General features: G+C 44.4%; 1 pseudogene; it reads right to left on the bottom strand.

Moving 5' to 3' along the window:
• Positions 1-1134: 1134 nt before the first annotated feature.
• Positions 1135-13394, bottom strand: part of LOC106562878 (mitoguardin 2-like) — a 46127-nt pseudogene continuing 33867 nt past the window's right edge.

Here is a 13394-nt window from a genome sequence, read left to right as displayed (position 1 = left end):
GCCTACTGCCGCAGGCACATTGCTATGCAGCTATAATGTGAAGAAATAATCATTTATCAACATTTTAATCTAAACGTTATTATCTGTTGCATCAGCCTCAATGCTTTTTAAAGTTATTTTGATGTACTGGTTGTATGAATTTGGTATCTATTGTCCAACAACTGTCCCAGAGTGTTTGGAATAGGCTTTTTCTAGGTTCACTTTTCTTTCTATGGTAGTAATTTTAAGATAGTGATTTTGCTGTTTGTTACTCGTCCTGTTGGCTGAGGAAAGTAAAATGTGGACATTAACTCTAACATCTTCAAAGTGCGCATCAGAGAGCAATAAGAAGGACGCATGCTGTTGCTTCCTCGAGTTGCATGTATTGTTAAGATGAATTACCCTAATCTAAATGTGATGTGATTTCTGTCATTCTGAGCACCCAATCCATATAGGTCAATTAAAATATTGCCGGTCAAATGTCCGGAACCACATTTTCCTATTGGAAACCCTGAGCTGCACATACCAATATCACTGTTTCTTACAGACAAATAGTGATTACAGACAATAAGAAGGATGGATTTCACTTTCTCTCTAATACACCCAACTCGGCAAAAATCATCAGAATTGACCATCTCAACAAAGCAGTTAATGACATATTTCATGTTCTCCTGAGCATTGTCTAAATTCAACCTGCATTGTCACGTCAGGTTGTCACAGAGGTAAATGCCACAGTATAGGATTTCAGTGGATGGCTGCATCCCCTTGCTTGGCATCTTTTCTACCCCACAGTACCTCAATATTATGACAATATCATTATATTGTAAGTATGAGGGCAAGATGGGGATATCAGTGCACTTTTTCTGTACACAGAAGAGTCTAACTGTCCAATGCCCTGCCCCTGAACTTACTATTAGATATTTGTGTTACACGGTCTCTTGAAAAGGTGCCTTTTCATCAATCAGGTTCCTAGCACTATCATAATAAATATAATAAATGAATGGATAATCGATTGATCGATTGGTCCTTCAGCAGACAATAACATCACATCTCAGTGCAAGTTCTTTTGCCCAAGGGTGTCGGGAAGATAGTCAAGAGGAGATCGCTTTAGCTTATGGTAATTCACCTCCCCGTTTCACTCTGTTTTTATAACGTTTACCCCCTACTGAACACTACCCATGTCTTAGGGGTGGTTGGACAGGCCGGGGCCGGCTGCATCTCCTTGGGGTAGGGCTCCAGCAGGCTGACGATGCCCAGGTAGCCAAGCAAGATGTCACTGCGGCGGTGGGACAGGCTCAGGAGGTCCTCGGCCAGAGACTGGGCTGAGGTGAAGCGCACCTTGTCATGGTCAAACATGTCCTTCAGGTACTGCATTATTTGTTGCTGTGGAGTAGCAGAGAGAGAGTGAGATATGCAGTCGATACAGTCTTTCCATGAGTTCAGTACATTGGTGAGCAATGTCATCATGAGATGTAATTTATTTCTAAGAAAAATCAAGCTTGTTTTCCACATGCATTTTACTCCTGAAAATCTGGGTACACTGTCTACAGGAATTACAATACTTCCCAGAGATTAAAGCGCCATAGAGATCACTTTGATTCAACTTGTGATTTAAAGTGAGCTCTATGCAAGAATCAAGGTAACACCGGGACATACAAAGCACAAGCAAGAAATTCCTTGCAAAATCATGAGTAAAACAGCAAATTAGCAGAAAATGAAAAAACAAAGTGATGTGTGACCTGTAAATACTGGTAGTAGATAAATCAGGGACAAAAGGTCAGGGGGAAAAGTCCAGATTAAAACTCCCACCTTGAAGATGGTGCACACCTCACTGAGGTGCTGTCTGGGACCCTGGAAGCCAAAGGCCAGGACAGGGCTCAGAAGGGGAGATGAAGCCATCTGGAACCATCAGCAGACGCCTCTTGGCCTTCAGAACGGACCAGCACGCAGTAGCCAGGGCCTGAGAAACACACACACATGGTTTATTACATTTCAGGATATTTTCACCAATGGTATAGTTGAAGTGAATGCAGTAGACCCTGTTGTCCAGCATGTCAGCCTGTGTAATTATGTTATGTTTGAATTACAGTTGTTATTAAGCCTGATAGGATCAATATAGCATGATGACTATAGGAGTGTGTGTGTGTGTGTGTGTGTTTTTTTCAGTGTGTGTGTGTGTGTGTGTGTGTGTGAGATTCTGTGTGGTCTCACTGTCTCCTTAAAGCTGTCGGAGAGCCATCGGTTCCTCAGCACGGCCACCACGGACGAGGGTGGGCTCTCCAGGTCCTCGAAGGCATCCATTAGGATGAAGTCCAGCGCAATGTCAAAGAAGTTCATTACCACCACCTGGCAGAGGTCATACGAGGTCAGGAGCTTCAAATACACCTGGGTCATATATTCATTAGTGCACACAATAGCAAAACAAACATTTCTTATTGGTAGAAAATACGTTCAGGTACTCCCTCCCTGTTTTAGTTGTTTGGTGTGCAATGAATATGGCCCAGCTCTACACCACATGTAAAGTGTGAGAGTTCATGAGTTGTCACGCACTAGTCAATCTACTCAGAGCGATTTATAGACACTGATTCTAGCTATAACTGTCTTATGAAAGAAATACTAGAATCTCTACACACTTTCATTTATGTTTGAGAATAACTTTTTTGGGGGAAAATGCCTCACCCCTCATCCCTCTAGCTCCAAGTCTCCTCTCTCTGGGTATAGAGAAGCATGTCCTCATACGCTCCCTGGAAGGCTTTGGGACTCTACAGGGAACAAAGAGGAACAAAACAATGAAGTTACAACTCGAGACACTGTGAAACATGTTCAGAGAGATAGTGAAGATACAGGGTTTTTGGGGTAAGGATATATACACTGCTCAAAAAAATAAAGGAAACACTTAAACAACACAATGCAACTCCAAGTCAATCACACTTCTGTGAAATCAAACTGTCCACTTAGGAAGCAACACTGATTGACAATAAATTTCACATGCTGTTGTACAAATGGACTAGACAACAGGTGGAAATTCTAGGCAATTAGCAAGACACCCCCAATAAAGGAGTGGTTCTGCAGGTGGGGACCACAGACCACTTCTCAGTTCCTATGCTTCCTGGCTGATGTTTTGGTCACTTTTGAATGCTGGCGGTGCTTTCACTCTAGTGGTAGCATGAGACGGAGTCTACAACCCACACAAGTGGCTCAGGTAGTGCAGCTCATCCAGGATGGCACATCAATGCGAGCTGTGGCAAGAAGGTTTGCTGTGTCTGTCAGCGTAGTGTCCAGAGCATGGAGGCGCTACCAGGAGACAGGCCAGTACATCAGGAGACGTGGAGGAGGCCGTAGCAGGGCAACAACCCAGCAGCAGGACCGCTACCTCCGCCTTTGTGCAAGGAGGAGCAGGAGAAGCACTGCCAGAGCCCTGCAAAATGACCTCCAGCAGGCCACAAATGTGCATGTGTCTGCTCAAACGGTCAGAAACAGACTCAATGAGGGTGGTATGAGGGCCCGACGTCCACAGGTGGGGGTTGTGCTTACAGCCGAACACCGTGCAGGACATTTGGCATTTGCCAGAGAACACCAAGATTGGCAAATTTGCCACTGGCACCCTGTGCTGTTCACAGATGAAAGCAGGTTCACACTGAGCACGTGACAGACGTGACAGAGTCTGGAGACGCCGTGGAGAACCTTCTGCTGCCTGCAACATCCTCCAGCAAGACCGGTTTGGCGGTGGGTCAGTCATGGTGTGGGGTGACATTTCTTTGGGGGGCCGCACAGCCCTCCATGTGCTCGCCAGAGGTAGCCTGACTGCCATTAGGTACCGAGATGAGATCCTCAGACCCCTTGTGAGACCATATGCTGGTGCGGTTGGCCCTGGGTTCCTCCTAATGCAAGACAATGCTAGACCTCATGTGGCTGGAGTGTGTCAGCAGTTCCTGCAAGAGGAAGGCATTGATGCTATGGACTGGCCCGCCCGTTCCCCAGACCTGAATCCAATTGAGCACATCTGGGACATCATGTCTCGCTCCATCCACCAACGCCACGTTGCACCACAGACTGTCCAGGAGTTGGCGGATGCTTTAGTCCAGGTCTGGGAGGAGATCCCTCAGGAGACCATCCGCCACCTCATCAGGAGCATGCCCAGGCATTGTAGGGAGGTCATACGGGCACGTGGAGGCCACACACACTACTGAGCCTCATTTTGACTTGTTTTAAGGACATTACATCAAAGTTGGATCAGCCTGTAGTGTGGTTTTCCACTTTAATTTTGAGTGTGACTCCAAATCCAGACCTCCATGGGTTGATAAATTGGATTTCCATTGACTATTTTTGTGTGATTTTGATGTCAGCACATTCAACTATGTAAAGAAAAAAGTATTTAATAAGATTATTTCTTTCATTCAGATCTAGGATGTGTTGTTTAAGTGTTCCCTTTATTTTTTTGAGCAGTATATATACACACACACACACACACACACACAAACGTATGTGGACACCCCTTCAAATTAGTGGCTTCGGCTATTTCAGCCATTCTGTGCTTCCAACTTTGTGGCAAGTTTGGGGGAAGGCCCTTTTATTTCAGTATGACAATGCCCCCTTGCACAAAGCAAGGTCCATACAGAAATCGTTTGTCGAGGTCGGTGTAGAAGAACTTGACTGGCCTGCACAGAGCCCTGACCTCAACCCCATCAAACACCTTTGGAATGAATTGGAAGGCCGACTGCGAACCAGGCCTAAATGCTCAACATCTGTGCCCGACCTCACTAATGCTTGTGGCTGAATGGAAGCAAGTCCCCACAGCAATGTTCCAACATCTAGTGGAAAGCCTTCCTAGAAGAGTGGAGGCTATTTTAGCAGAAAAGGGGGGACCAACTTCATATTAATGCCCATGATTTTGGAATGAGATGTTCAACATACTTGTCATAGTTGTCCACATACTTCTGGTCACGTAGTGCATGTATCGGTACGGATATAGGTGAGTATTGTCACCTTGTTTGCCTTGGTCATGAGTCCTGTGATCATCTGCTTGCCGGTCTCCATGAAGAACGTCCGGTGAGTTTCGTCCAGCAACAGAGCCTGTCGAAAACAACAACCTAGCACTGCGGACTTCAGCAAAGACCCATCTTGGTCACATCAAATCGTCTATTTAAGCAATAAGGCACGAGGGGGTGTGGTATATGGAGAATATACCACGGCTAAGGGCTGTTCTTTGGCACGACGCAACCACAAACCCCAGAGGGGCCTTAATGCTATTATAAACTGGTTACCAACGTAATTAGCACAGTAAAACATATTTTTGGGTCATACCCGTTGTATACGGTCTGATATACCACGGCTTTCAGCCAATCAGCAGTCAGGGCTCGAACCACCCAGTTTATAAATACCAATAAATCATCTTCAGTAAGCATTTCAGACCTGGAAAGCTTGTCTCACACAATGGAACTTGGCTAGGAAGTCCTGATCACCATAGCATTCTAGCAGCTTAGTTCTGAGGGACGGAGAAGGGGGAAAGATGAGAAAATGAAACGGGAATAGATATCAGTTTGTTTTATGTCGGAAATATATGGTTGTTGGTAGGGCTGTGCCGGTCACGAAATTTCATCAGCTGGTGATTGGCAAGCAAATAACTGTCGGTCTCACGGTAATTGACTGTTAATTAATATAAATACATGTAGCATCTCCTGGCTTCCACACATAGCCTACAAGCCATTTTAAAAAGTCTAATAAATCCATGTAATATAGCCTAGACCTTCACAATAAATCCATAAATTATTTTATACAGGTCTAAAGAAGCATGATATGAAGAACATGTAGTCTATTTCAGAAGAAAAGAATAGCCTACTCCGAATTGTCCTTATATTATACTAGAATGGCGCCGGAGGGGATGGCTGCCGTTTTACGGCTCCTAACCAACTGTGCTATTTTGTTAGTTTTTTTTGCGTTGTTTGTAACTTATTTTTTTATTTATTTTGTACATAATGTTGCTGTTACCATCTCTTATGACCGAAAATAACTTCTGTACATCAGAACAGTAATTACTCACGTCGAACTGTAGGAAAAAAAAAATATTTAATGAGTCTCACGAAGGATATACTGCTTTCTCAGGAACGGTTCCAAATCCCCATCATTTACGTGAAGAAAAGACGGAGAAAAAGGGGGTGGAGGTCGGGCTGCCTTTGAGAATTCATAGGCGAGTGAGTAAACCTCCACTACCATTCGTTCTATTGGCCAACGTGCAATCATTGGAAAACAAAATGGATGATATAGAAGCAAGACAATCCTACCAACGCGACATTAAAAACTGTATTATCTTATATTTCACCGAGTCGTGGCTGAACGACGACTGATAATATAGAGCTGGCAGGATTTTCCATGCATCGGCAGAACAGAGAAGCTACGTCTGGTAAAACGAGGGGCAGGTTGTGTCTATTTGTCAATAACAGCTGGTGCGCAATGTCTAATATTAAAGAAGTCTCAAGGTATTGCTCGCCTGAGGTAGAGTACCTTATGAAATGCTATAGACCACACGAGAGAGTGGTCTACAACTCTCTCTACCAAGAGAGTTCTCATCTATATTATTCGTAGCTGTCCATTTACCACCACAAACCGATGCTGGCACTAAGACCGCATTCAACCAGCTGTATAAGGCCATAAAGCAAACAAGAAAATGCTCATCGAGATGCGGCGCTCCTAATGGCCGGGGACTTTAATGCAGGCAAACTGAAATCCGTTTGAACTCATTTCTACCACGTGAAACCAGAGGGAAAAAAACTATAGACCAAATTTACTCCACACACAAAGACGCAAAGCTCTCCTTCACCCTCCATTTGGCAAATCTGACAATAATTCTATTCTCCTGATACCTGCTAACGAGCAAAAACAAAATAAAATTGTATGTCACATGCGCCGAATACATTCGGTGTAGACCTTACAGTGAAATGCTTACTTACAAGCCCTTAACCAACAATACAGTAAAAAAATAAAAAATACCTTAAAAAAAGGAAAGTAACAAATAATTAAAGAGCAGCAGTAAAATAACAATAGCGAGGCTATATATGGGGGTACCGTTACAGAGTCAATGTGTGGGAGCACCAGTTAGTCGAGGTAATATGTACATGTAGGTAATATGTAATATGTACATGAGTTATTAAAGTGACTATGCATATATAATAACAGAGTAGCAACAGTGTAAAAGATGGGGAGGGGGGGTGTTCAGGAGTCTTATGGCTTCGGTAGAAGCTGTTTAGAAGCCTCCTGGACCTAGACTTGGCGCTCCGGTACTCCTTGCCATGCGGTAGCAGAGAGAACAGTCTATGACTAGGGTGGCTGGAGTCTTTTAGGGCCTTCCTCTGACACCACCTGGTATTAAGGTCCTGGATGGCAGGAAGCTTGGCTCCAGTGATGTACTGGGCCATACACACTACCCTCTGTAGTGCCTAGTGGTCGGAGGCTGAGCAGTTGCCATACCAGGCAGTGATGCAACCAGTCAGGATGCTCAATGGTGCAGCTGTAGAACCTTTTGAGGATCTGAGGACCCATGCCAAAATCTTTTCAGTCGCCAGAGAGGGAAAAGGTTTTGTCGTACCCTCTTCACGACTTTCATGGTGTGCTTGGACAATGTTAGTTTGTTGGTGATGTGGACACCAAGGAACTTGAAGCTTTCAACCTGCTCCACTACAGCCTTGTCGATGAGAATGGGGCGTGCTCGGTCCTCCTTTTCCTGTAGTCCACAATTATCTCCTTTGTCTTGATCACGTTGAGGGAAAGGGTTGTTGTCTGGCACCACACGGCCAGGTCTCTATCACTTGTTTTTCAACAGGACAATGACCCAACACACCTCCAGGCTGTGTAAGGGCTACTTGACCAAGGAGTGATTGAGTGCTGCATCAGATGACCTGGCCTCCACAATCACCCGACCTCAACCCAATTGAGATGGTTTGGGATGAGTTGGAATGCAGAATGAAGGAAAAGCAGCCAACAAATGCTCAGCATATGTGGGAACTCTTTCAAGACTGTTGGAAAAGCATTCCAGGTGAAGCTGGTTGAGAGGATGCCAAGAGTGTGCAAAGGGTGGCTACTTTGAAGAATCTCAAATTAAATATTTTGATATATTTAACACTTTTTTGGTTACTACCTGATTCCATGTGTGCTATTTCATAGGTATGATGTCTTCACTATCATTCTACAATGTAGAAAACAGTAAAATAAAGAAAAACCCTTGAATGAGTAGGTGTGTCCATACTTTTGACTGGTACTGTATGTGTGAAATTTGTTTTTATTTACAATGGACCATTAGCATGTACCTTCCCTGTAGCTCAGTTGGTAGAGCATGGTGTTTGCAACGCCAGGGTTGTGGGTTCGATTCCCACGGGGGGCCAGCACAGAATTTTTTATTTTTTTAAATGTATGAAATGTATGCATTCACTACTGTAAGTCGCTCTGGATAAGAGTGTCTGCTAAATGACTAAAATGTAATGTAAATGTACCTGTCTCGAAACAGGGGCAGCAGGGAAAAATACTAGTCATCTACACACTTAATCAAATAGCGAATGGAGGACACTTTTCCGGTGGTTCCTTTTCATGCCAGCCAGGAAGGCTATACTCCTATTGTAAAAATAAACAATGTGCTTAATATTTGGAAAATTGAGAAATAAATATAGTAGGCCTAGTCTATGGAAAGCTGATGGGATCCTCCTCTTTTTAGTAGAGGCCATCACTCTTTTCTCACGCAATTGCATAGCCTATAGAAACATTTTACTCATGAAGTGTTTGATTAGATTTTCGATTACATTTGCATTGATGTCAGAGTGATTAGAAGGACAGAGTACTGCCTTCATGACTTGTGACCGCCGGTGTGGCGGTAATACGGTCACCGGAACAGCCCTAGTTGTGAGTAACAGTACTCAAATAGTATTTGCACTCGATTGATCTTGCCTTCGGAGCAATGGAAGCTATAGAATAGACCCAGAAGTACAAACCCTCTCCAAATCTATCACTTTAATTAAGCACTCAAAAAATAATATTTGAACTCAGCTCTAGTACTTAGCTAGCACTTACCGGAGCTCGCAACACAGCACGCTGCCGTCCTGGACTAGTGACACAGCCTCGTTGTAGAGAGCAGCGGGCCTCAGAGGCTGGTACACCTCATCCAGAGATAGCTGGTCATACAGCTGCACAGAGGAGAAGAGATGGAGAGGCACATTCCTTTGCATACATGTTAATATCACAAGATACATGATAGTCATGAGGATACATAGGATACATGATAGTCATGATGGACTGTGAATGTATAGGAGAACGTAAGTGTAAGGAAGTGTGTGTGAGTTTGAGTGAGAGAATACGTGCGTGAGAGATGCTGAGTGAATGAGAGAGATGGAGAAAGAAAGAGAAACCAACCTCTGCCGCTGAGAAGAAGGAATCGCCTTAAGTGTTCGTAGTGGTGTTGTCTTCGCACATTCTACTGTCCAAGTTTGGCAGAATGAGCGTTCCCTCACTCTCTGGCAGGACAACAAAGTAAACAGTCTGTGCCAAAACACAAGGACTACACCATCTAAATTACCCATTATCGCTAAATGCTAAAGCTACTGTCGATGCAGAAAATAAATAGATGAATGTTAGCAGCATTCTAATAGCTAATGCTAAAGCTACCGTCCACAAAGAAAATCAACAGGTGTGTGTAGCATGCTAATTACCAAAGTCTGTCAACAGGCTATCTGGGGGAATGGTGGTGCCAAAGTCCTCCTGTAGGTAGTAGGCCCAGTGCAGAAGGGTCTCCAGCTTCTCGGCAAAGACCTTTTTACGCGACTCGGACTGAAACCATGAAAACAAACAAAAATCACTACAATCACTGATTAATTCAAATCACAGTGGCCCTCCTTTATGGGAGTTGCCCATCCTTTATCTGAATCTTTAAGCCTACCTACACGTACGCTACGGTCACAAGACGCAGGCCTCCTTACTGTCCCTAGAATTTCTAAGCAAACAGCTGGAGGCAGGGCTTTCTCCTATAAAGCTCAATTTTTATGGAATGGTCTGCCTATCCATGTGAGAGAAGCAGACTCGGTTTCAACCTTTAAGTCTTTATTGAAGACTCATCTCTTCAGTAGGTCCTATGCTTGAGTGTAGCCTGGCCTAGGGGTGTGAAGGTGAACGGAAAGGCACTGTGGCGACGAATCGCCCTTGCTGTCTCTGCCTGGCCGGTTCCCCTCTCTCCACTGGGATTCTGTGGCTCTAACCCTATTACGGGGGCTGAGTCACTGGCTTACTGGTGCTCTTCCATGCCGTCCCTAAGAGGGGTGCGTCACTTGAGTGGGTTGAGTCACTGACGTGATCTTCCTGTCCGGGTTGGCGCCCCCCTCGGTGTCGTGCCGTGGTCTTCGTGGGCTATACTCTACCTTGTCTCAGGGTAGTAGGTTGGTGGTTGAAGATATCCCTCTAGTGGTGTGGGGGCTGTGCCTTGGCAAAGTGGGTTATATCCTGCCTGTTTGGCCCTGTCCGGGGGTATCGTCGGACAGGGCCAGTGTCTCCCGACCCCTCCTGTCTCAGCCTCCAGTATTTATGCTGGGGGGCTAGGGTCAGTCTTTTATATCTGGAGTATTTCTCATGTCTTATCCGGTGTCCTGTGTGAATTTAAGTAAATGTAACTTTCTCTGAGGACCTGAGCCCTAGGACCATGCCTCAGGACTACCTGGCCTGATGACTCCTTGCTGTTCCCAGTCCACCTGCTGCTGCTTCAGTTTCAACTGTTCTGCGTGCGGCTATGGAACCCTGACCTGTTCACTGGATGTGCTACCTTGTCCCGGACCTCCTGTTTTGGACTCTCTCTCTACCGCACCTGCTGTTTCTAACTAACTATGATCGGCTATGAAAAGCCAACTGACATTTACTCCTGAGGTGCTGACCTGTTGCACCCTCTACATCAACTGTGATTATTATTATCTGACCCTGCTGGTCATCTATGAACATCTTGGCCATGTACTGTTATAATCTCCGCCCGGCACAGCCAGAAGAGGTGTCAGGCTGTGGGTAACTGGTGCATGGAATCAGGCACAGGAGAGCAAATGTAATTTATTCCACAAACAGCACCAGTATAAAAATAATACTAAAGGTGCGTGAAATTACCGGTCACTCGTAAATAACGGGCGTAATAACGAACCCGGCAAACAATACCAGCCAACAAGTAACGACCTGAACATTATATACAAACACGCACACAAACATGGGGGAAGCAGAGGGTTAAATAATGAACATGTAATTGGGGAAAAGAAACCAGGTGTGTAGAAAACAAAGACAAAACAAATGGAAAATCAAAAGTGGACCGGCGATGGCTAGAAAGCTGGTGACATCGACCGCTGAACGCCGCCCGAACAAGGAGAGGAACCGACTTCGGTGGAAGTCGTGACAAGAGGACTGGTTCCTCTCTAGGTTTTTTCCTAGGTTCTGGTCATTCTAGGGAGTTTTTCCTAGCCACTGTGCTTCTACATCTGCATTGCTTGCTGTTTGGGGTTTTAGGCTGGGTTTCTGTAAAGCACTTTGTGACATCGGCTGATGTAAAAAGGGCTTTATAAATACATTTGATTGATATGAGGGGGTTCATGAGGGCAATTACTAATGATGTAGAGGTTCTCTGCATTTTCTTCATCCATGACTCCTGGCTCCTCCTCCACAGGCTCTGCCTCCCAAGGGAGTTGAGGGATTGGCTGACTGATTCGGACAAGATGGGACTCGTATCTGTGACACAAAAAAACTGCCATTGACAACCTAAACCAGGGGTGGGCAAACTACGGCCCACGGGCTGGAGCCCATTCAATCGTTACATGGGAAGATTGAGGAAAAAAAATAAACAATGGGTTATATATATATTTTTTAATAATACACACTCAGTCCACACTTTAAGGTCTAAAACTAGGTAGACAGTATATAATTTCTACAATGGACCTAGATATTTTCAAATAACTGCCCTTTCTCTGGGCAGTTGATTTTAAGAAACAAATCGTTCATAAAAAAAATTGTGCAGCCCACCGTTGAATTTCGAAATCACGACTTGGTCCTTGAGCAAAAAAAGTTTGCCCACCCCTGATCTAAACTGATGGCCATTAATGTATATTATAAACAGGACAGTTTGGATCCTGGATGCTGATTGGCTGAAAGCCATGGTATATCAGACAATATACCACGGGTATGACAAAAGATTACTTGTTTACTGTTGTAATTATGTTGGTAACCAGTTTATAATAACAATAACGCACCGCAGGGGTTTGTGGTGTATGGCCAATATACCAAGGCTAAAGCAACAAAAAAAACTCACCAGAAGCGGTTGGGCAGAGCAATCGGGTGGAAATTATGGGACAGGCAGAGCAGTGACTGTATGCTATCAGGATAGTCCAGATCTCCAATCATCTTTGCTGATAGCGATGTTGTTTCCATAAGTGGATGAATTGGTATAATTTAGCATGTATAGTAAAGCCTCAACCCTTAGCTCTTCCAATTCAAAATGAGCTTGAAAAGAAAAGTTAATAATAACAAAAATGTTATTGTTTTGTGTGACTACGGCGCCAGTGATATAACGCAAAAATAGAGACACGTTCTAATTGAGCGAGGAGTCAAAGCGGACAACCCATCCGCTCGGCTTCGGTTGGGTCATTATAATCAAACAATGCATTCTAAAACAAATACCTCACGCGCTCACCTTGGCTGAGTTTAGGCCATAAGGACCCTATTGGCCATCTACCACACTTCCTCGGGCCTTATTGCTTAAATATAACCTGGACTCTGAAGGTGTAAAAAGACTAGCCTAAGTGAGGTAAAGGATACACTGAGAAAGAGGAGAGAAATCAGGGACAAGAAAGAGTGATCGAAAGAAAGTAAGGAGTCAAACGTACAGAAGCTATGCTGCGGGAGGATCTTGAGTGTTTGCTGGGGGCCAGAGAGGAGATGGTGCTCATGGTGTCATTGCTCCGCGTGCTGGGGCTCAGCATTTGTCTCCCAGGAATTGGTCCACCTGGGATGGAAACAAGGCTGTTAGCTAACACTTCTATCAACAAGTCATTTGGATCACTTGCAACTGGTATTCTCATCATGATCATACTGAAACTGCTTTCACATAATGTATACACACATAGCCCTAATCAAACACCAGCCTGTCAATGAGCCAATCACTTGACTTAATCGCTTTTACTCCTTGAGGTTAAATCAGCCAGCTATCTAACAAACATCAACAAATCATGAGCCAGTTTCACAACCTGATTAAAATCACCAGCAATCACATTGAAGCAAAACTCACCTCTCTTAACCTCTCTAGAGTAGATGGTACGAAATCGTCCCGCACTATTCAACAGCCAGTGACAAATCAGAGCGGCAAATTTAAAACCACAAAATGTCATAAACAATTATATTAAGAATTATAGATACAGAACTCC

The sequence above is a fragment of the Salmo salar genome, chromosome 11 (assembly GCF_965601325.2).
Source record: "Salmo salar chromosome 11, fSalSal1, whole genome shotgun sequence".
Classification (NCBI taxonomy): domain Eukaryota; kingdom Metazoa; phylum Chordata; class Actinopteri; order Salmoniformes; family Salmonidae; genus Salmo; species Salmo salar.
The sequence above is the reverse complement of the archived record's forward strand: the minus strand, read 5'-3'. Positions and strand labels throughout refer to the sequence as shown.